General features: G+C 45.8%; 1 protein-coding gene across 1 annotated transcript in view; it reads right to left on the reverse strand.

Moving 5' to 3' along the window:
* Positions 1-20,751, reverse strand: part of LOC102227827 (leucine-rich repeat and fibronectin type III domain-containing protein 1-like protein) — an 83,924-nt gene that overhangs the window by 23,332 nt on the left and 39,841 nt on the right. The window contains exons 2-3 of the mRNA XM_023351045.1: positions 17,702-17,855; positions 4,133-4,198 (exon numbers count right to left, since the gene is read on the reverse strand). The gene's annotated coding sequence lies outside the window, so the exon portion shown is untranslated. The remainder of the gene's footprint in view (positions 1-4,132; positions 4,199-17,701; positions 17,856-20,751) is intronic.

Raw genomic sequence — 20,751 nt, forward strand, 5'->3', positions numbered from 1 at the left:
GCCGTGGTTACAACATCACAAAGTGGTGATTATTTTAACAAGCAGATCTTCATCAGCAAATAAAGTCATAATAAAACAGAAAGAGATAATTTACTGAAGATGGAGGAGCTGCAGCTGCTCAGGTGGACAAACAACTGAAGCTCTTATGGATAAAGGCAGGCTGAACTTTGACCTTTGATCTGCTTTCTGGTGGAAACATCAAATATGTAACAATCTGCATAAATAAAAATAACATCATTTATGTGTTCATGAACATGTGAATAAGGTCAGAGGTCATGGAGATCCCTGCTGCAGCTCCATCAGAGATGGGCGTATTGATTACAGATGTCTCACTGTGTAGAATCCATAGCACCCTGCTGCGACGTTCATGGGGAGTTCATGTTCCTCATGTGTTCATCATCACACCTTCACTCCTGTCCCTCCAGTAAAAAAATCCCAGGCAGAAAAACTTCAGGTGATTTCCTCCCACTGAGACGCCGCGTCGCCTCAGACCCCCGATGACATCATCACCGCTCATCTTCCAACAAACAGGATCATCAGCCAGAGAACAAAAACTGAGGACAATTACAGAAACACGAGGGACAACCTGCTTGATTCAAAGGCTGGAGGAGATTCAAGCATCAGGAAACACCGAGGACCTGATGGGGATCTGGTGAGCTGAACTATAAATGACCAGGGGCCTCATGTTAAAACAGTTTGCAGTTTTCACACTAAAACTTGGCGTATGGAAAAACGTAGAAAAGTGCGGCGCACAAAACAAATCGGACGCATAAAGCCGCGGCTGCGCATCTTTCCTTTATAAATCCTGATTTGCGGAAACAGAGCAGCTGCTGCTCCGGCTGTCGCCTCCATTAATACATCTTAGTGTAAATTAGTATAAATACTCGGAAGTCTGCCACTGCATGAAGCAGTAACCATGGCAACGTCTTTGTTTGTAGCAGTATTAGTATTTATAATAATAATAATTATTATATATTTTATTTAAAAGGTGTTTTGAGGACAAATAATGTCACCTCACAAAATAAAAATACATTTTAAAGAAAAAAAAAATCCTAATTAAAAAAGTAAAAAGTAAAGAGATCCTGTAAATGGCTGTTAGAGCAGCAGAACGTTCAGCCGGATTTAAAGACAGGCAGAGAGACTCTGAGTGGGAATGTGGACGATTATTATAAATACTAGATGCTTTATGTCCAGAAGGAGCATTCACATAGCGGGCGGCTGCAGCTGGACCGCTTTGATTATTGAAGGTGATCAGGTGTGAATGCAATCCCAGGTATATCAGTAGCTGCATCAAGGTGAGCTGCTACCTGAGGAGCTTTGGCTCTGATGGAGAACATGGAGCCATTGATCAGAGATCAGATTGATCTGCTGGTTTCTGAGCGTTTAGATTCATCCAGACTGATCATCCTGGAGCTCTGAGCAGAACTTAAAGCAGGTACCGGTACCGTTGACACTTTTATACACGCCGACTTGTGCGTTAAATATGGCGCCGCACATTTTTTGTGCGCACGCCGCTTTATGCATGAGGCCTCTGATGAAGATCTGATGAAGATCTGATGAAGCGACTAACATCAGCTACTCTGTAGCTTCTTTCTAACCAAAGTTTAGACCCAATGGGTCAGAAATGAACCGGTTCTGATGCGTTAGCTGAGCAGTGACGGTGAACTCGTCTGCACTCTCTGATTATTCAGCCAAGCTGGTTATTATTAACGTATAATAATGAATATTAATAATCGTCATGTTAGCTGATCTGCATGTTCAATCAGCTGCTGCTGAGAGCCAAACATTTTACAGTCTGGAATAACTTTACATAATTCTTTAAAGCAGAAGCAACAAACTAAATGAATGTGACATTTGAACCTCCAATCAGATCTCAGCAGAGAGCCTGTTTACTTCATGCTAATGTGGAAACAGGCAGCATCTTTTATTAATTAACTCATTTTGATGCGCCAGAAACACCAAAAAGAACAAAACATTTCAGACTGGAGACTGTGACATGCAGCCTTCGAATCAGAAACCTGCAGCTCAAATCGTCTAATTTTCCTCCAAAATGTTTCGCCATCATCTATGGAGAATATTTCTGTGTATTGTGTTTTTATGCCTTTAAATGTTTGGCTGTGATGCGTCTCATTTTGCTTGATGATCAATAATAAAGCTTTGTGTGCATAACGAGGTTATTGTGTTGTTCAAACGTTGCAGTTCAGGACTGGACAGGAAACGGACAGATGGCAAACGGGGACATCGCTCCAAACGCTTCCACAAACACGCTGAGGACAGGAGGGTCAGCAGGTCAACAAGAACCAGCAGCGCAGCAGAACCAGAACAAGAACCAGAAAATCAAACAATGATCCATTTCCTGTCAGAACAGGAAGTAGAGCTAATCCAACATGGCTTCTCTGGCGGATGCTACACCTCAGCAGGCTGCTGGTCCGAATGCCTGACTCAGTTCAACCTCAGCAGGGTCACGAGGTCATGATGAGTCATAACTCATCTCTGGTGTTTGGTGGTTTCAAAGCTTTAAAGCTTTAAACTGCATTAAAGACTTAATGCGTTAGAATCGATGTAGTTAATGATCAGAGTGAAAACGTTAGCGGCTAAAACTGAACCTTAATATAAACTGAAGCAAATTTCATGTTTTCTGCTGGTTTCTGTTTAGAAAAGCTGATCAGGTTGATTGGTGGATAAATGATTTTATTAGTTCTGTTTCTAACGCTATCCCATAATTTCTCTCTCATCAAAGCATCACGTCTCACTTTAGCTGCAGTTAGCCTGGAGCTAATCATAAACGCAGCTGTTTGTGATGCAGCAGTTTACAAGCAGCATTCTGCAGCAAAACGTCTGAATCCTCGTTCAGCCGGAGGGCGCTCACAACGCTAACAACGACGCTAACACGCTGAAGGAGAAGAAGAATCAGGCCTGGAGGGAACCATCAGAACCCAGCTAACCACCATCAGGTCGGGTTCTGTTCACTGCACAGATCCCCTAGGATGGCCACTGCTACTGGGACAAACTGGGGGAAGTATGAAAGTAAGACCTGGTGAAGTAGGTCTTACTGGTTGGCTAGCATGAGGTTAGCATTAGCTGCTGTGAATCTGGAACATGCTGATGATGTCAGTGCTGGGCTGGGAGGGAACTTATTGAGAATCGTCTCAGACGTTTTCTGGCCAGTCGGATCAGAACAAACTGGATCCATTTGGTTCAGAAAGCAGCTGAGAAGATCCATGATGTACAGCTCAGAGGAATCCAGAAAATACAGCAGAGGTCAGAGGTCAGAGAGGAAGCGATTGGTCACCAAGTTCACTTCACTGAGAGCAGGAAGTGAACTTGGTCTGCGACGGTGAGCTGATGGGGCTGAGAGTCGGAGCAACCGCTAAACAAGGCTAGGCTAGCTCGTCTAGCATGCTAGCATCCGTTAGCATTATGGAAAATGCAGAGGCGGAGCCAGGAGGAACGCACATAGAGGGCGGAGCCAGGGGGAACCAGGAAGGGAAGAAGGAGGCAGTCCTAAGGTTCTGCTGAGCTTTCTGCCTCAGTCAGACTCAGACTCAGACCAGGACTCGGCTCGCTCCCAGTCTGTTTCTGGTCCGCAGCGTTCCCCAGTCAGCTCGTTAAGACTCCAGCTGCTGCTTCTAACGAGCCAAACAAACAAACAAGCAAAGGTCCAGGTGCGGGGCGAGCCCGGGGTCAGAGTTCACCACTTTTATCTGAAGCTGAGAGAAAATGAATGCAAGAACAGAAACGACCAAAAACAAGTTTATGAGCTGCATGCAGATTAATCTGCCTGGATTTAATCTGCCCTGCATTCACAGATTAGCAGCTGTCAGTGAAAGAAGCTTTTTGTTTTCTGAGCAAAATATAGAAATTAACCAATCAACACACAGAATCAGAAATACAGCAAATGATGCAAATAAGCAGAAAATGTCCTGCAGTAGAGCCGGTTTGTCCAGAGGACTCTAGAGCTGTTCATTCATTCAGTCAGTCATTCATTCATTCAGTCTGAGGCCGGTGGGCAGTTCACCTGCCACCTGCAGGAAAGGTCAAGGGTCACAACACAATGAAAGGCAGAGAGCATTATCTTCCCCTCTGACCTCTGCTTTAGACAGATGACTGAAAGCAGGAGGAGCCGTCTTACCTGCAGGCGGCGCCGTGTCCCTCTGCCTCGGTGGGAACCAATCAGGAGCCGCCGGCTGGACCCGACCTGCAGGGAAACGATCGGGTCAAAGGTCAGAGAAACACCAGAGAGAATGAAGAAACAGAAGTCAGAAGATGGAAGAAGAGCAGGAGGGGACAGATGAAGACAAGCTCAGAGGGTTCTAACCCTCACAAAAGGTCAAAGTTCAGCAGCAAAACAATGAATCTGTTGGTTTTCCATGGACGTTTGTGTTGCAGCCTGCTGCGCTGAGCCCAACATGCCCGGCCAGGACCAGACCTCCTCCACCCGGCCTCCACTTGCAGCTGGACTCTGGCAGCCTTTCTGGAGACCAGCCTGGTACCAGCTGGAGCTGCAGAACCGGCTGCAGGTCCTTCACTCCAAACCTCTTTCTGCCTCTTTAGCTGGATTGTTTCCCACTTATTCAATCTTTCATCTCTCATTTTAAAAGCGCCTTCTCAGATAGTGAAAAGGAAGCGATGGAGACTGAAAAGTCATCAGCTTCACCCAGAGAAGACCGAGTCAAAGGGAAACACTCTGATCCCGGGTCCAGCAGGTTCTGATGAAGACGACGTCCTCATCAGAACCTCCAAAACCTTTCAGGTCAAACTGTGAAAAGCTGAAAAAAAGAGGCTAACCAGTCAGTCTCCATCAAAAAGAAGAAGACGTCTTAGGGATGAGGACACCATAAAGATGTCCTCTTCGTGTCCTCAGAGAAGAAAAAGGACCCGGCTATAAATCTGGTCAGGCAGAGGAAAGGCAGCCATTAATCACAGAGGAACATCTGTTTGGAAAGACGAGGCTGGAAACTGTGATCAGACAGGAAGTGGAGAGGAAGAGGACAGGAAGAGGGCGGGAAGAGGCGCCGTTGGCCATGATGGAGGACTGACATCCTGGAAGTGAAATGTCCAGCAGGTGTGGCCTGGACACACCTTTCAGATGGCGGATCTGATTGGTTGGAAATCGACAGCTGGTAAGCTAACGGTTAGCCCCAGCAACAGTCCAGGATCTGGGTTTGTAGCTGACCGAGCTCCAACCACTGCCCTCCATCTTTCGTTAGGTCAGCCTGTTAGCTCCTCTTTCCAGTCTGAAGATGCTTCTTGAGTCCAGAGCCGATCCGATCAGAGCGTGTGGTAATGAACAGTGAGGACAAACAAACACATTATCATGAAAATGTGACATTTGCATGACCAGAGGAGAAACATCCCTCACAATAATAATCCTGGAATAATAATAGTAATAAGGTTCTGTTCGCTTCTACCTAGTTCTATAAAGTTAAAGCTAATAATAATAACAATAACTTTAGTTATTGTTATTATTAGTGGTTGGTTATAAACAACAACCTAGGGTGTGATTCGCATTTAATATGATTCAGAACCGATATGAAAATAAACCGATCTGCTGAAGCCATGGAGACGTACTGGAACGGTATGCATGCTCTGAAAACAACAAATGAAAAAGAAACTCGACCGGCTGGTTTTTATTGAATTCCCAGAAGCTGACCTGAACTTCACCGGGGTCAAGGTTCACAAAATGGAACACAGCTGGTGGGCGGAGCCAAGCTACGCCGCCCTCCAGCGCTGAGCTCTGGGAGGCGGGCTGTGATTGGTCAGGATGTTGTGGGCGTGGCTTATACAGAATGATGTCAAACAGAAACGTTGATATTTCTCTTCAACTAGTTTGAGTTCACTGTCCGCTTTTTAAATCTGCAGCTCCGCCTGCTGCTGCAGCTCCGCCTGCTGCTGCAGCTCCGCCTGCCTCCCAGATAGAGACAAAGTCTGAATCGAATTCCCACAATCCCCTGGGTGAGGGGCGGGGTCAGATGCAGCGCGCCGTTTGCTGCTGTGCAGGAAGACAAGTCTAATAACTGATGGAGTCAAAGTAACACAAATCTGTTCTTCCATTTTACCTCCATGCATAGAAACTGGAAACACGAATTCCCACCAAGAGGAAAACAGAGAATTGAAGCTGCAGCTGCAGCAGCTGCAGCTGCTGCAGCAATGTATACTTTAGATAAACACATTTATACAAAAACACAGCCAGAGGAGCTGGAGCAGATAAAAGCAAAACCCAAAGAGATTCAGAGCAAAGGAAGATCAGAGGAGAGATGGAGGAAGAGGAGGAGGAGCTGAACCAAGGACGAAGAACGCTGCTTTCACTGGAGGAAGATGAGGAACAGGAAGATGAGGAAGATGAGGAGGAAGAGGCATTGATTTCAGAAACAGAAAGGACGTAACAGAGAGAGGAGAGATAAAGGAAGAGCCAGAAGCTGCTTTCTGTTCAGCTGCAGCTGCTCAGCGTCTCCTCCATTTGTTCAGCACTTCCTGTTCATCGTGCGTCTCAAAATGGAGGCCAGGAACAGGAAGTCACCAGAGCTCTGACTCGGCCTGTCCTGTCTGTTCATTGGCTCCTTCAAGGCTGGAGAACAGGAAGTGTTTAGAATCAGGAAGGTAAAACTGTCACCACACACCCAGTTCAGACTGCAGGTCCAGAGGGTCTGATCAGAACCTCCTGGTACCAGCAGCTGATCATCATCATCATCATCATCATCGTCATCATCATCATCATCATCATCATCATCATCATCATCCTCCTCCTCCTCCTCCTCCTCCTCCTCCTCCTCCTCCTCCAGCAGGTCGGACCAGAAAATGGACAACAACCAGAGAGAGACAGCAGGGGATGGACTGCGGTCTTCTCCATGCAGTCATTAACAGATGGCCGCCTCTCTCTCTCTCACACACACACACACACACACACACACACACACACACACACACACACACACACACACACACACACACACACACACACACACACACACACACACACACACACACACGTCCTGGGTGTTCGGAGAGACGGACAGACACAGAGCGTCTCATTATCAGAATGTTTTCTTTTTAAATCTGTTTCAGAACCGATTTGTTCACATCATCGTTTTATTTTGCTGCTTTTTCAGTTTCCTGCCAGTGAAATTTCTATATAATAAATATAGTTTTAATGTTTAGTAGGTTTTATTTATAGAGCGTTCACTGGTTCAGGTCAGATTTGTGCGAGGCTATTAGCATATGGGCTAACAGCAGGGCCACATACAGAACATGGCCGACTGAACATAAACATCCTGAGTTCCTCTCAGCCAATGGAGACGCATGCTGTGGTAGCAACCACACAACGGGCCAATCAGGAGCTCTGTTTGATACAAACTGGCCAATCAGGGGTCGGTCCACGAGCGGTTCTGCCCACCCAACTCCTCCTACCGCCTTAGATGCTGCATCCTCCATTACATTTGATCAGAATAACTCAGTGACCTCGTGACCTTTGCTGCATATGGCCCCGGGACTCAAACATGTAACGTTGCGTCTGAAAGGAGGATATTTCATCATGTTTGGTGCCAGGAACAGAATCCCAGCAGACGGGTTTCTGAGGCTCCGAATCTTCCGATCGATGCGGCGAGACCAAAGCAATCGACATACGAGGAATTAAACCAATTAGTCACTCAGAGAGACGCCTTCCTGCTGCCTCACCATGACCTGATGGCCTAGTCAAAGGCTTCTCAGTAGGGCAGACAGAGCTACAACTGGTAAGCAGTGGTTCCAGCTCTAGACTGATCCTCATTGGAGCAGAACCCGGCTTCGGTTCTGGTAGTTTAACCCGGAAACAGCAGCTCCACTGTGAGCTCTTTCTCCCTGTTGACGCATCACGCTCTGCCTCCATAACCCTGGAGTTCTTCTCCAGAAGAGCTGCAGTCAGTCTGACAGCGACCTTTGACCTGTCAGCTTCTGAGCCTCTCCTGGTTCTGGTCCAGTTCGCTCTGCTGCATCTGCTCTGTATTTCTGCTGATCTCTGCTTTTCTATGATGTCAGCATCCTGTTGGCGAAGGCCAGAATGCTAACGGCGACTAGCATGGCACCATGAAGATTTACCCTTCAACAGCCCAGGAAACCGACGGAGCCGAAATGGAGGAGAATCCCACAAATAAAGACACGGCTGGAGTTTAAACAAGACCCAACATGGGATGAAACTAAAAACACGAATACTAGAACCCAACAGGACTGATGCAAAGGGATGAATAATAACTAGAGACGCTCTGATCACAGCCGATCTCCTGATTGGCTGTTCGTTTTTCGCTTCAGATATAAATGCTACTATGTGATCTGGCAAAATGGAAAAATGATCTGGTAATAAATTCACCTAATTAAGTCAAAAATATGCAAAATACTTGCAGGCACAAAACAGCAGCTGTTCAGTAAAAAGGACTGACAAACCTCCAATCAGTAAAATAATAATTAATAATAATTTAAGGCTCTCAGCCATAAATTATAGGAGTCAAATAAATCTCACAACTCAGATATCAAATAATGTCAACAGAAAAAGGAAACATTCATTAAAGTCAAATGCAGGTTGATTAAAATAAACAATCCTGAGTTACTGAAAGTTAGCCACACTCTGAGGCTAACTTCCTGGTAGCATGGCTAGCTGGTTAATGCTGGTTCTGATTGGCTAGCTGACTAATACTCTGATTGGTTGTTTCTATCCTAGCTCAGTAATTCTGGGAACACAGGAGGAGGCAGAGGAGTTCAATATTTTTTTCAGAGATTGTCTTATGTTAGGACAGCGAAGGTTTTAATACGTATGTAAAATCTTTTGTGTTTAAGTTTCCTGCTGCAGCTCTCAGCAGCTGCTCGGTGTGAGAGTTCACTGTCTGGAGGTTCAGCGGCTCCGTCTGTGAAACATCACCAGCAGTAGCGGCGGTCCAACAGCCGGAGCAGAACCAGCGTCTCACTCCGCAGCCTGTTGACTTGAATGATGGTTTTTGTGAGAGCAGAGGCAGAAGTGACTCCAGAGCTGCTGCGGCTTCACCAACATGTCAAACTGCACATTTTAGGTTTTACTGCTTCAGAAGGTGTTAGTAGTAAAAACATTAAAATGGTTGAAAATGTAAAGCACTGCTCCAGGTTCAGATTCTGTTCCTGGAGAAGAACAAAATGTCGGGTTCCCTGACGCTCAGTTTTAATCCAGATGTTTCAGATGATTTCATAATCTGCTAAATGGGCTCTATGCACCTCAGCTTCCTCATTCGGGGAAAAGCGGCTCAATCTTTTCCGATCTATTGAAAAAGGCTCTTTACACTGGTTGTGTCCAAGGTAACAATTAATGATGAACATCGATCTGAAGCCCCGACAATAAGCTGGAGAAAGGTTTTAAGATGTTCGCCTCGTTATACGAAGGTGAGTTTTACTTTAAACTTTGTGGCTAACATTAGCTTTAGCTTATGCTAGACATTTTTCTTGTAAAAATGTGCTATTATAAGTATAAACATTTTTCATCATTCATTAACGGACAATGTTTTTACCTTGTGTTACATGCAGTGGTGGCTGCATGTGGGATTCCTCCCAGTTTGGGTTGCTGCTGAGCTCCGGCGGGTTAAGCAGGCCCAGCTGGTTTCACTCTGTCTCTTGATGAGCAGAGTATAAAACTAGCTGGGAAACTGACTTTCGGTGCCTCTTGGCCAATTGGGCAGCATGTGTGCTGCAGCTTGGTGGTGCTGCAAATGAGGATTTTGGTCTACTAGAAACCCTGGTTTTCATTGTTATTCTCCCTTTTCTTTTCTTGTAGGTTTTCATTTTCATCTTTGAGTTTTCTCTGGATCCCCCAATGGGTTGGTTTGGTCGCCAGAAGAGCACTCAGGAAGGTTGGGGAACTCTGAGGTTCTGGCTGATATTAAAGCTCAGCTGTTGTACCTGGCTCCCGCTCAGCAGGATGACATATGTGCCCTGCTTCAAGGTTTCCCCTCTCTGTTTGGTGATGTTCCATCTAGAACTTGTGTGATCGAACATGATATTGATGTGGGTGCTGCAGTTCCAGTGAAGCAACATGCTTATCGCTGCTCCCTAGAGAAACGGGAACAGATGAAAAAAGAAGTTTCTTATTTGCTGGAGAATGGACTGGCAAAGTCCAGCCACAGTCCATGGAGTTCCCCATGTTTGTTAACTGCGAAGGCTGATGGTACTCTACGATTTTGTACTGATTTCCGTAAAGTGAATGCGGTTACAGTGCCTGACTCTTTTCCTCTCCCTCGCATGGAAGACTGTATTGACAGTGTTGGTCCCGCGGCATTTATCACCAAGTTGGATCTGTTAAAGGGATATTGGCAAGTTCCTTTAACCCTGAGAGCCTCTGATATCTCTGCCTTTGTGACTCCTGACCACTTCCTCCAGTATACTGTCATGGCTTTTGGAATGAGAAATGCTCCTGCCACCTTCCAACGTCTTATGCAGATGGTATTGGGAGATGTTCCCCACTGCAAAGTATACCTGGATGATGTGGTCATCTTTTCCAATGACTGGGATGAGCATGTTTCCATTTTGAAAACTGTGTTTCAAAGGTTACGTGGAGCATCTCTAACGCTTAACCTTGCAAAATGTGAATTTGGAAAGGCCATGGTTACCTACCTTGGCAAGAAAGTTGGCCTTGGGCAGGTGCGTCCAGTGGAGGCTAAGGTGGATGCGATACTGGCATATCCTGTCCCGTTAACAAGGCGTGATTTGAAACGTTTTCTAGGAATGGTTGGCTATTATCGATGTTTCTGCAAGAACTTTTCTATTGTGGTTACTCCCCTTACAGCTTTGTGTAGCCCTGCAGTCCCTTTTGTGTGGACCAGTGAGTGTGAAGAGGCTTTCCTTGCAGCCAAATCTCTTCTCTGCAGTGCTCCAGTCCTGGCGGCTCCTAATGTCACTAAGCCATTCAAGCTGGAAGTGGATGCGTGTGGTAAAGGTGCTGGTGCTGTACTACTTCAAGACGGTGAGGATGGGGTGTGCCATCCTGTAAGTTACTTTTCTGTTAAGTTCAAAACTCACCAGATGAATTATTCCACCATTGAAAAGGAAACTCTTGGAATGCTGTTGGCCTTACAACACTTTGAGGTGTATGTTGGTTCTTCTTCTCCAGTGACCGTGTTTACTGATCATAACCCCATTGTGTTCTTGTCACAGATGTACAACCACAACCAAAGGTTGATGCGCTGGTCATTGATGGTACAGCGATTTAACCTCATAATTAAGCACAAGAAGAGTTCGGAGAATGTGGTGGCAGATGCCTTATCCCGTGTGTATGGTTGATCTTAGTTATAGAGGTTGGTGAGCTATTTGATATAATTTTTATTTGTTTTCTTTCTTCCCAGGGCTTAGATTTTATGGGAGGGGGTGTTACATGCAGTGGTGGCTGCATGTGGGATTCCTCCCAGTTTGGGTTGCTGCTGAGCTCCGGCGGGTTAAGCAGGCCCAGCTGGTTTCACTCTGTCTCTTGATGAGCAGAGTATAAAACTAGCTGGGAAACTGACGTTCGGTGCCTCTTGGCCAATTGGGCAGCATGTGTGCTGCAGCTTGGTGGTGCTGCAAATGAGGATTTTGGTCTACTAGAAACCCTGGTTTTCATTGTTATTCTCCCTTTTCTTTTCTTGTAGGTTTTCATTTTCATCTTTGAGTTTTCTCTGGATCCCCCAGAATAAACCCTTTAATTTTACCCTCCTGGTTTTTGTCTCTTAATTTTTCCTGGCTTATCTATTGTTACAGCCCCCCCCCCCCCCTCCAAAACCCCTAGACTGCCTTGGGGATGTAACACCTTGTGTTCAAGTATATTACATGGTTTATTGTCGTTAGTGTCAGAGACCAAGTAACGGGGATTTTACGGTTCAGGCTTTTTGCTTCTGCAGCCTGAGGAACAACAAGCCCATAGCTTAACAGTAGAGCAGCTCTGGTGTCGGAGTTCTAGTTCAGCTGACCGTTCAGGTTCAGTTGTTGCTTTTAGAAAAATATGGCCGTGTTCCTTAAAGTCTCCATGTTATTTCGCTTTATTAGTTTTGCATGTTTCTTGTGAAGCAGGACGGTGTTTCCAGCAGTGTGTACAGGCGGATCAGTAGCTCGGCTGTCTGGCTCTGGTCTGCTCTCTGGTTCCCATAAACTCTTTCAGGCTGAATACAGAAGTGATTCCATGGAAATAACACAGGAGGCTCCTTTACCTTCTGCTTTAGGCTGAAGAAGTTGATCCGGAGTGAAGTGAAGGCTGTAAACTTTGCTGTGCGGCGTTAGCTTTAACTGGTAGCGACGGATATTTACAAGACACCGTCTTCTTAATTCAGGATCGCTTGGAAATCCATGAAAACTTAAAAGCCCATTATGTTAGGAAGACAGCAAAGTGCATAGTATTGATTTATTTGCGTCTGAAATATGACTTTGTCTTTTCTAGCTGTCATGGTAACTCAAAGCGGAAAAAAGAGAGCCGCATTTGCGCATGCGGTTGTGACGTCAGCGCGGAAGGTGCAAAGAGCCCATTGCCGGTTAATTTGGAAATATTCTCCTGATTCTCCAACTGGAGTCCCTGACTGCTGCTCAGATACTGACTGCTCAGACGGTCTCACAGAGCCCCGCTTCCTGCTGACAGGCTGCAGAATAATCTGTGAGATTATTTTCACACAGCTGATCATTTCCAGCTGAGCTGCGGCGGTGGAGACGCGTCGAGCCGCTGAGCTGCAGACTGCGCCGCCGCTAACGGCCTGCGACAGTTTGAGCCTGCTGCCTTCACCTCGGATCCGACCGACGCGTCATGTGACCAAACCTTCCTCACACCTGCCTTCTCCTCTCCATCAACACCTGCTAGCTGGGAAACATTAACGCAATAATCCGGATTATTTAGCCTGCCAGATTCCGTCCAGATTATTCATTTATTTATACATGTCAGTTTCAAACTAAATATTTCGATATCAACTAAATGATCTGAACCAACTAAACATTTCATTTACAAATTACATTTTCAAGCTAAGTATTGAAACATTACGTTCCAAAGCAAATATTCATTCTACCAACTATATATTGAGCTTGACAAATAAATATTTAAGGATTTAGCTAGCAGGCTAGCCAGCTAAATACTTAGCTAGCAACTTAAACATTTAGCCTCCTAAATAAATATTTCATTCAAAGCTAAATGTTTATCTTATGACTTAAATGATTAGATTGAAACTGTGACGGTTATAAATGAATTAATAACCTGCTGAAATGCGACAGGCTAACTAACCCAAAATTGTTTATTTCTACTGTGTAACTTTCCAAACCGTCCCAGATAGGTTCAGGTTCTGATCCAAACCAAAGACGGAAAACCGGCTGAATCACCGTGAAGCAAAGGAAGCTTAGAGACGAGGGCGAGTCGCTCCGATCCGAGCAAAACGCTTCATCTACAAATAATAGAAACTAATATTTTCCCAGGAAGGTTGAATCACCCAGACTGGGAGGCCGCTCCACCAAAACCTCCTGTCTTCCGACCTCTGCATCCTGCAGATACCTCACGCACACACACGCGCATACACGCGCGCACACACGCACACACACGCACACACACACACACCCACACACACACTCCAAGAATTCCACCATTGAAAATCATTATAAAACTGCATTCTGAGCAAAATGGGACTCTGAACCTGAAGAGGAATTTTATGAAAATGGTAAAAGATATGAAGAAGCTGAAATAAACAGAAGTAGACCAAGGATATCACTACATTTTAAAAGTGGAACGGTGTTTCTAGGTGAAAGTATGTGGAAGTAGTGACGTTTGCAAGACAGGCAAGTTTTAGCGGCATTTTTTTGGTTTTCCATTCATTTCAATGGGCCAGAAAAATTCATAAAAAGCTGAATATCATAAAAAGTATAAAGGTTATGAATACCAAGAGATATAACCGGCATTAGGAGAAGAAGCTGAATAGCATAAATGTTGAATGGTGAAAATAGCACAAAGTATGCAAAATAAGAAGCGTGGTGAAAAGCAACCAGAACTCAGCAGTGTGTTCACACTCATAAAATATATCGGTTCATTACTCAGTGAAACCAGTGAGCGGAACCAGAACCAGAACCAGAATCAGTCCTTAGTGGTCTGTCTGTCTGCAGCTGAATGAAACCAGAACCTGCAGCTCGGTCTCCTAGGAAACGGGTCCTGGAGTCGCCCGACTGCCAGTCGCACTCCATGTTGGATCGCATCTCAATTTACCCACAATCCTCTTTCCAGTCATCTGCAAACATCATTTCATTTATTTGGCATCAAATATTAAATTGTAATCAGTTTATTTATTCCAAATCAACATGTAATTCAGTGGGAAGGAAAATCGAAGGCGTTCTGGTTCCGCTGCTCATCAGTGAAATCAGAAAACAAGTTTTTGATATTGAACAAGATTAGCTGCTTCCATTTGTTTCTCAGTGTCGCATCGATCCAACGGTTCGATTTCTGCAGGAGCAGCAGCTGCTGCTGACAGGCGGACGGACGGACGCAAACAACCACAGAGGTCAGAGGTCACGCCTATCCAGAACCAGTTTTTATTTCAGAGGAAACTGGTCCATCTCCATAAGGCCTGTCTGCTGACTGGACACTAAAGGGGACAGACATGAGGACAGTGATGATGTCACGGATGAACTCCGTCTCTCACTTAACTATTTCCTCCCTGAACTAATTAGTCATCACAGGTCGGCCAGTAAACGATGGTTAAATTGTGTATAATTAACTCAGCCATCGCCATAGTAACCACCGTCCACGTCTCTGCAGGGAGATTAGAGAGAGACGACGCCATGAAGACAGAGAAGCGTCTTCATGAGATGATAAACCCTGCAGAAAACCAGAGGCAGGTTGCATGACGCTGCTCTGCCTCTGGGCTGGAACAAGCCAGGAGTGACAGGAGAGTCGGCTCCAGATGTGTCTCCACTTCAACATATCCGGGTTCAAATAATGAGGTTGTTAGCAGGACTCTGGAGAACCTGACTGCACTGAGGAGGAGATTCAGCTGTTGGATTCAAGTGTGTTGGACCAGAGAGACGTCTAAGAGTTACAGGACTCCAGGACTGTCCCCCCACCTCCCGCACTGGGAGGACTGCTGGGACTGTTGGTGATAGGACATCAGCAGTGTGAAGGCGTCAGTCTGCAGTTTCTCATGTTTTTTCATTTGAAGATGAGTTTAGCCACAGTGCAGTGTTCATCCATCTCCAGTTAAAAGCTTAAAGGTTCAGATGGAGACACTTTGTGCTCAACAACGTGCTAAACAAGGTCATTAACCTCTGAATGTGTTTCTTTCATTTCTGCCTCCAACATGATGAATAAAGTCCAGTGATTCAGGTGACAGCTGGGTAATGTGACATGGACTCATTTCCTTACAGTCCAAGGAAAAATTAATGTTCTCCGTCAGCAGCTGAACACGCTGTGGACCAGGTGTGTGTGTGTGTGTGTGTGTGTGTGTGTGTGTGTGTGTGTGTGTGCTCTTCAGAAACAGCGCTACAGTAATTACTTCAGGGAATGTGAAGGTCAGAAATGGTACAACATGTTAAAAAACATTTTTTTCATTATCACACTTCTAAAGATTCATTATGGAGGGACGCGGCGTGTTTCTCTGAAAACTCTGAAGATGCTTAACTTCACAGCAAACCGAAATCAGCATCAACACACTGGATTTATTCCATGAGCAGCAGGCAGGAATTTCTTTCATCACGAGTCAAAATGCTAAGAAGGTAAAAATAATAAGGCAGAAACCTGAAGTTATCTGCAGCCTTGATTTCCAGGGATGTTGACTATTGACACAGCAGCAGCAACCTGTAGCATGTTGCTGCCTGTTGCATGCTAGCTGCAGCCTGTAGCATGTTGCTGCCTGTAGCATGTTGCTGCCTGTTGCATGTTGCTGCCTGTTGCATGCTAGCTGCAGCCTGTAGCATGTTGCTGCCTGTAGCATGCTAGCTGCAGCCTGTAGCATGTTGCTGCCTGTAGCATGCTAGCTGCAGCCTGTAGCATGCTAGCTGCAGCCTGTAGCATGTTGCTGCCTGTAGCATGCTAGCTGCAGCCTGTAGCATGTTGCTGCCTGTAGCATGCTAGCTGCAGCCTGTAGCATGCTAGCTGCAGCCTGTAGCATGCTAGCTGCAGCCTGTAGCATGTTGCTGCCTGTAGTATGCTAGCTACAGGCTGCAGCTGGCCTGTAGCTAGCATGCTATTGAGCATTATGCTAATTTTCAGTTATTGAGCAACAATTACTGAAAACAATTAATTTGATTGCTTCTTTGAATTATTTTATTGAATAATAAATTTGGACCATATAAAATTTGGTCCAAATTGCAGTACAGAACGGCGCCACTTGATGTCACTACACAAAGCGCATCCCTTCTTTAACGACTCCTGATTCTTCCTGCTAGCACACTTCCCAGATTTCTAAAACCATATTTCTATCATTTTTCACTCCAAGCGTCTCGTTTTGAGCAAAATAACTCCAAATGCCTTTCTGCATATTAATGTTGTAACCATCAGCTGTGATCCGGACCCAGGCCTTCAGAGAGCTGCCAGAGTGATAGCTGTCATGAATATTTAATGAGCCATGCGCTGTTAGTCCAAGCAGCTGCTGAGGAAATCAATAGCATCATGGAGAAGTGCTGAAGGTTGGCCTGAGTGATGCATTTTTAATGAACTTTTGATGCAAAGTTCTATGGAAACAACCAGAACCGACCCTGAGAGGACGCTAAACAGGAAGTGATGAAACAAAGCCCAGAGGCAAATGTTCAGGTGTTGCTCCAACAGGCTGAAGGGTCAATGAGCCGGATCAGAACCGGTTGGGTTGGACTGAGGAGTCTTCCTCTGTCAGAGGTCAGTCTGAGGTCACGTGTCAGCATGCAGACTGGAGATATTCTGCTGAGTCTGCAGATCTCCGGTCCAGGTTCTGCTGCGGTTCTGTTGCCCAGCAGGAAGAAGGTGTGCATGTGTCCAAGTGCTCATTATCGTTTCCTCACAGAAAGTAGAAGGAAGGAAGCAGGAAGTATCAGCCTGGTAGTCGTGGAGCAGAAATGTGTCTTTTTGACGCCTCGTTATGTTTTATTAAAGATGTTTGTTGGGAAAAGATTCAGAGGGGAATTCGCCTGAAGCTGCTCCAGTTGTTGATCCAAACTCGGCCCCCTCCCTCCGTTGCCTCCCCTTGTTGCCTCCCCTTATTGCCCCTCCCTCCCTCAGTTTACCAGCCTGCTGTCTGATGGTTATTCAGGCTCCACGACCTTTGACCTCTCCAGTCTGATTTCATTTCAGACTAAAACTTCTCCAGAACCCAGATCGGGTCGTCTCGGTCTCGGCTGGTCAAACTGGGTCCAAACTCCACAGTTTCTGTTCAATCTTCACCTCTAGAAGCAGCGAGCATCACTCCCACTCAGAAAATATAAAAGCTTGTGATTAATAATGAGCAGGAAATCCAGGCCTGCCACACTAATCAGATCTTAAAGGGAAGTGACAGGAAGGCCCAGAGCCGCTGATGCAAACCGTTTCCTGCTTCGTGCAGATTATTATTCTGATAAAGCCCACTTCAACCGAGCAGGGGGCCAACCTGGGTTCTGGTACCCGACCTGACCGGACCCGGCAGAGTCATCTTGGTGTCTCTGCTGGTTCTGGTAGCCAACCAGACCCGGCAGAACCTCTGGGTTCTGGTTCCATTCACATCATCATCAGACTCATCTCTGCTCTGTTTTAGAAACTGAATTTTGATTGGACCCAACTTACCTGAGGCTTGGTGGGAAGCAGGAAGTCGGCAGGAAGTCAGCAGGAAGTCAGCAGGAAGTCAGCAGGAAGTCTGTCTAAAGTGGTTTGAGATTCCTGTCACCTTCCTGCTGCAGGGCTCCAACAGGAAGATGAGCGGACCTGGACACCTGGACACCTGGAGGACAGAGAGATGTGTCAACATGCAGCTGCTGCTCCTCCTGCGACTCTACAAGCATCAACTGAAGCAAACTGGTGAAGTTTTCACTGGGAGGGTTGGGACCACAAAGGAAGCTCCTCCCTAAACGCCGACTCCCGCCGTTGCGATGCGGCGTTGAACGTGTGGTCAGCCGGAGCGCTAGCTCCATCTGCTGATGTAGTCGGTTCTGGTCGGCTTCTAGACATCTCTATGACAACCTTTTCAGCCCAGAGCCACTGGAGCAGAACCAGTCCTGCTCTGTTCTATTCAGTTACTGGACTCGGTTCCTGATCTGGTTCTACAGATCTACAGATCTACAGATCCAGAACGTTCCAGCAGAGATTCTGCGTTTTATTCTTCTTACTTCAGTGTTTCTGTTGGACATGAGTCCAACAGAAACAGCGTTTTGTGTCGGGGCTTTCAGGAGGATTTTGTCCGTCTTCCATCTTCCTGTAGATGTAAATGTGGTTTTATCCGTTCAGCACAGCTAGCAGGTTTTAAATAGACCAAACAAAGAGCAGGAAACAAAGCCTGCAGCTTCAATAAATCACGAAGAAACTGAAAATATTGGACAGCAGGAACCTCGTCTGTTTCCAGAACTCAACTCAGCTGATGGGGAACCAGCTCAGTTCTGAGGTTCTGATCCGACAGGCTCAGATGCTGCAGGCAGGAAACCGGACTGGGCTTCAGGTTCTTTCACAATAAAATCTGGATCAGAAACAGATCAAACAGTGCAGAGCGAAGTAAACGGCTCAGCATGTCTCCATGGAGACGGTCCTGGTCTCCAGCTGGATCAGCTGGAAAAGGGAGGTGGTGCACATTAGGAGGTTTAGCGCTGATCCGTGACGGATCTGATGCCTACATGCAGTGATCCGTGTTAATCTGCTGACTAATCATGTAATCCACTGACCGTCTCCACAGGTTCACAGCTCGGAGCGTCAGGCTAATGAAAAACTGAGGAGATTATTTAAATAAATCCTGTCACAGTCTGATCCACTCACAGGCACAACCAGGAGCAGCAAGCACAGAACTAAAACTGCTAACCGTGTTAACAGAAAACCTGCAGGCTTACTATGCTAGCAGAAAACCTGCGGGCTAACCGTGCTAACAGAAAACCTGCAGGCTAACCGTGCTAACAGAAAACCTGTGGGCTAACCATGCTAACAGAAAACCTGCAGGCTAACCGTGCTAACAGAAAACCTGCAGGCTAACCGTGCTAACAGAAAACCTGCAGGCTAACCGTGCTAACAGAAAACCTGCAGGCTAACCATGCTAACAGAAAACCTGCAGGCTAACCGTGCTAACAGAAAACCTGCAGGCTTACTATGCTAGCAGAAAACCTGCGGGCTTACTATGCTAGCAGAAAACCTGTGGGCTAACCATGCTAACAGAAAACCTGCAGGCTAACCGTGCTAACAGAAAACCTGCAGGCTAACCGTGCTAACAGAAAACCCACGGGCTTACTATGCTAACAGAAAACCTGTGGGCTAACCATGCTAACAGAAAACCTGCAGGCTAACCGTGCTAACAGAAAACCCACGGGCTTACTATGCTAGCAGAAAACCTGTGGGCTAACCGTGCTAACAGAAAACCTGCAGGCTAACCGTGCTAACAGAAAACCTGCAGGCTAACCGTGCTAACAGAAAACCTGCAGGCTTACTATGCTAGCAGAAAACCTGCGGGCTTACTATGCTAGCAGAAAACCTGTGGGCTAACCATGCTAACAGAAAACCTGCAGGCTAACCGTGCTAACAGAAAACCTGCAGGCTAACCATGCTAACAGAAAACCCACGGGCTTACTATGCTAACAGAAAACCTGTGGGCTAACCATGCTAACAGAAAACCTGCAGGCTAACCGTGCTAACAGAAAACCTGCAGGCTAACCGTGCTAACAGAAAACCTGCAGGCTAACCGTGCTAACAGAAAACCTGCAGGCTAACCATGCTAACAGAAAACCTGCAGGCTAACCGTGCTAACAGAAAACCTGCAGGCTAACCATGCTAACAGAAAACCTAGAAATGCCAGTTTCTCAATATTTAGGTCGCTGGCTAAATATTTATTGTGCAAGATAAACATTTTAGGTCAGAGCTAGCCAAAATACTGAGCTATCTCAGAGCTAAATATTTAGTTAGGAGAGTAGCAGCTACTAACTAAATATTTAGCTGAAATTGTGACATTTATGAATGAATGAATAAAATTGTGAAAACATGAACCCCCATGTCTTTCTTTATGAGGCTGAATAACCAAATCGTTTCTGAAGCCAGTCAGACTCAAACCTAAATCCTCCTCTGACATTTATTGGCCATTTAAAGCCGTTTGCTTGAGGAGTTTTAATGATTTTTAAAAAGTAATTTGCAGTTAGAGATTAAATCAGTTGTTCTCACTGATGGAAGCAGGAAATGGAACCAAATCGCCACAGAGAAGCTGATTGAAAAACTCCTGCTTTTCTAACTGGAGAAGTTAAAGTCCTGCAGATGAGCCGGTTGGAGGTCGGGTCGACCCGATTCCAGACGGACCCGTCATCGTCTCCAGTATCACTGACTTCTTTCTGTTTGCTTTGACAAACCGGGTGAAATATTCGCCCATCTTCTGGTTTTGCTCTTTTATTTAAAGGTTTCAGATTATAAACATGGCCCTGTCCGCACCAGAACCAGAACCACAACCAGGTCCAGTAAATGGCAGAAACAGAATCCCAGTGTTTATCAGGATGGCAGATAAGAAAGTAAGCTGTCTCTCTCTGGTTCTGGTTCTGCTCTGCATCCAGAACCAGAACCAGAACCAGACATGGAGAAGCAGCATTCAGCGTCTATGCTTCTACAAATCTGGAACAAACTTACAGAAAACTGCAAAGCTGCTGAAACACTGAGTTCCTTTA

This window comes from Xiphophorus maculatus, chromosome 18 (assembly GCF_002775205.1).
Source record: "Xiphophorus maculatus strain JP 163 A chromosome 18, X_maculatus-5.0-male, whole genome shotgun sequence".
Taxonomy (NCBI): Eukaryota; Metazoa; Chordata; class Actinopteri; order Cyprinodontiformes; family Poeciliidae; genus Xiphophorus; species Xiphophorus maculatus.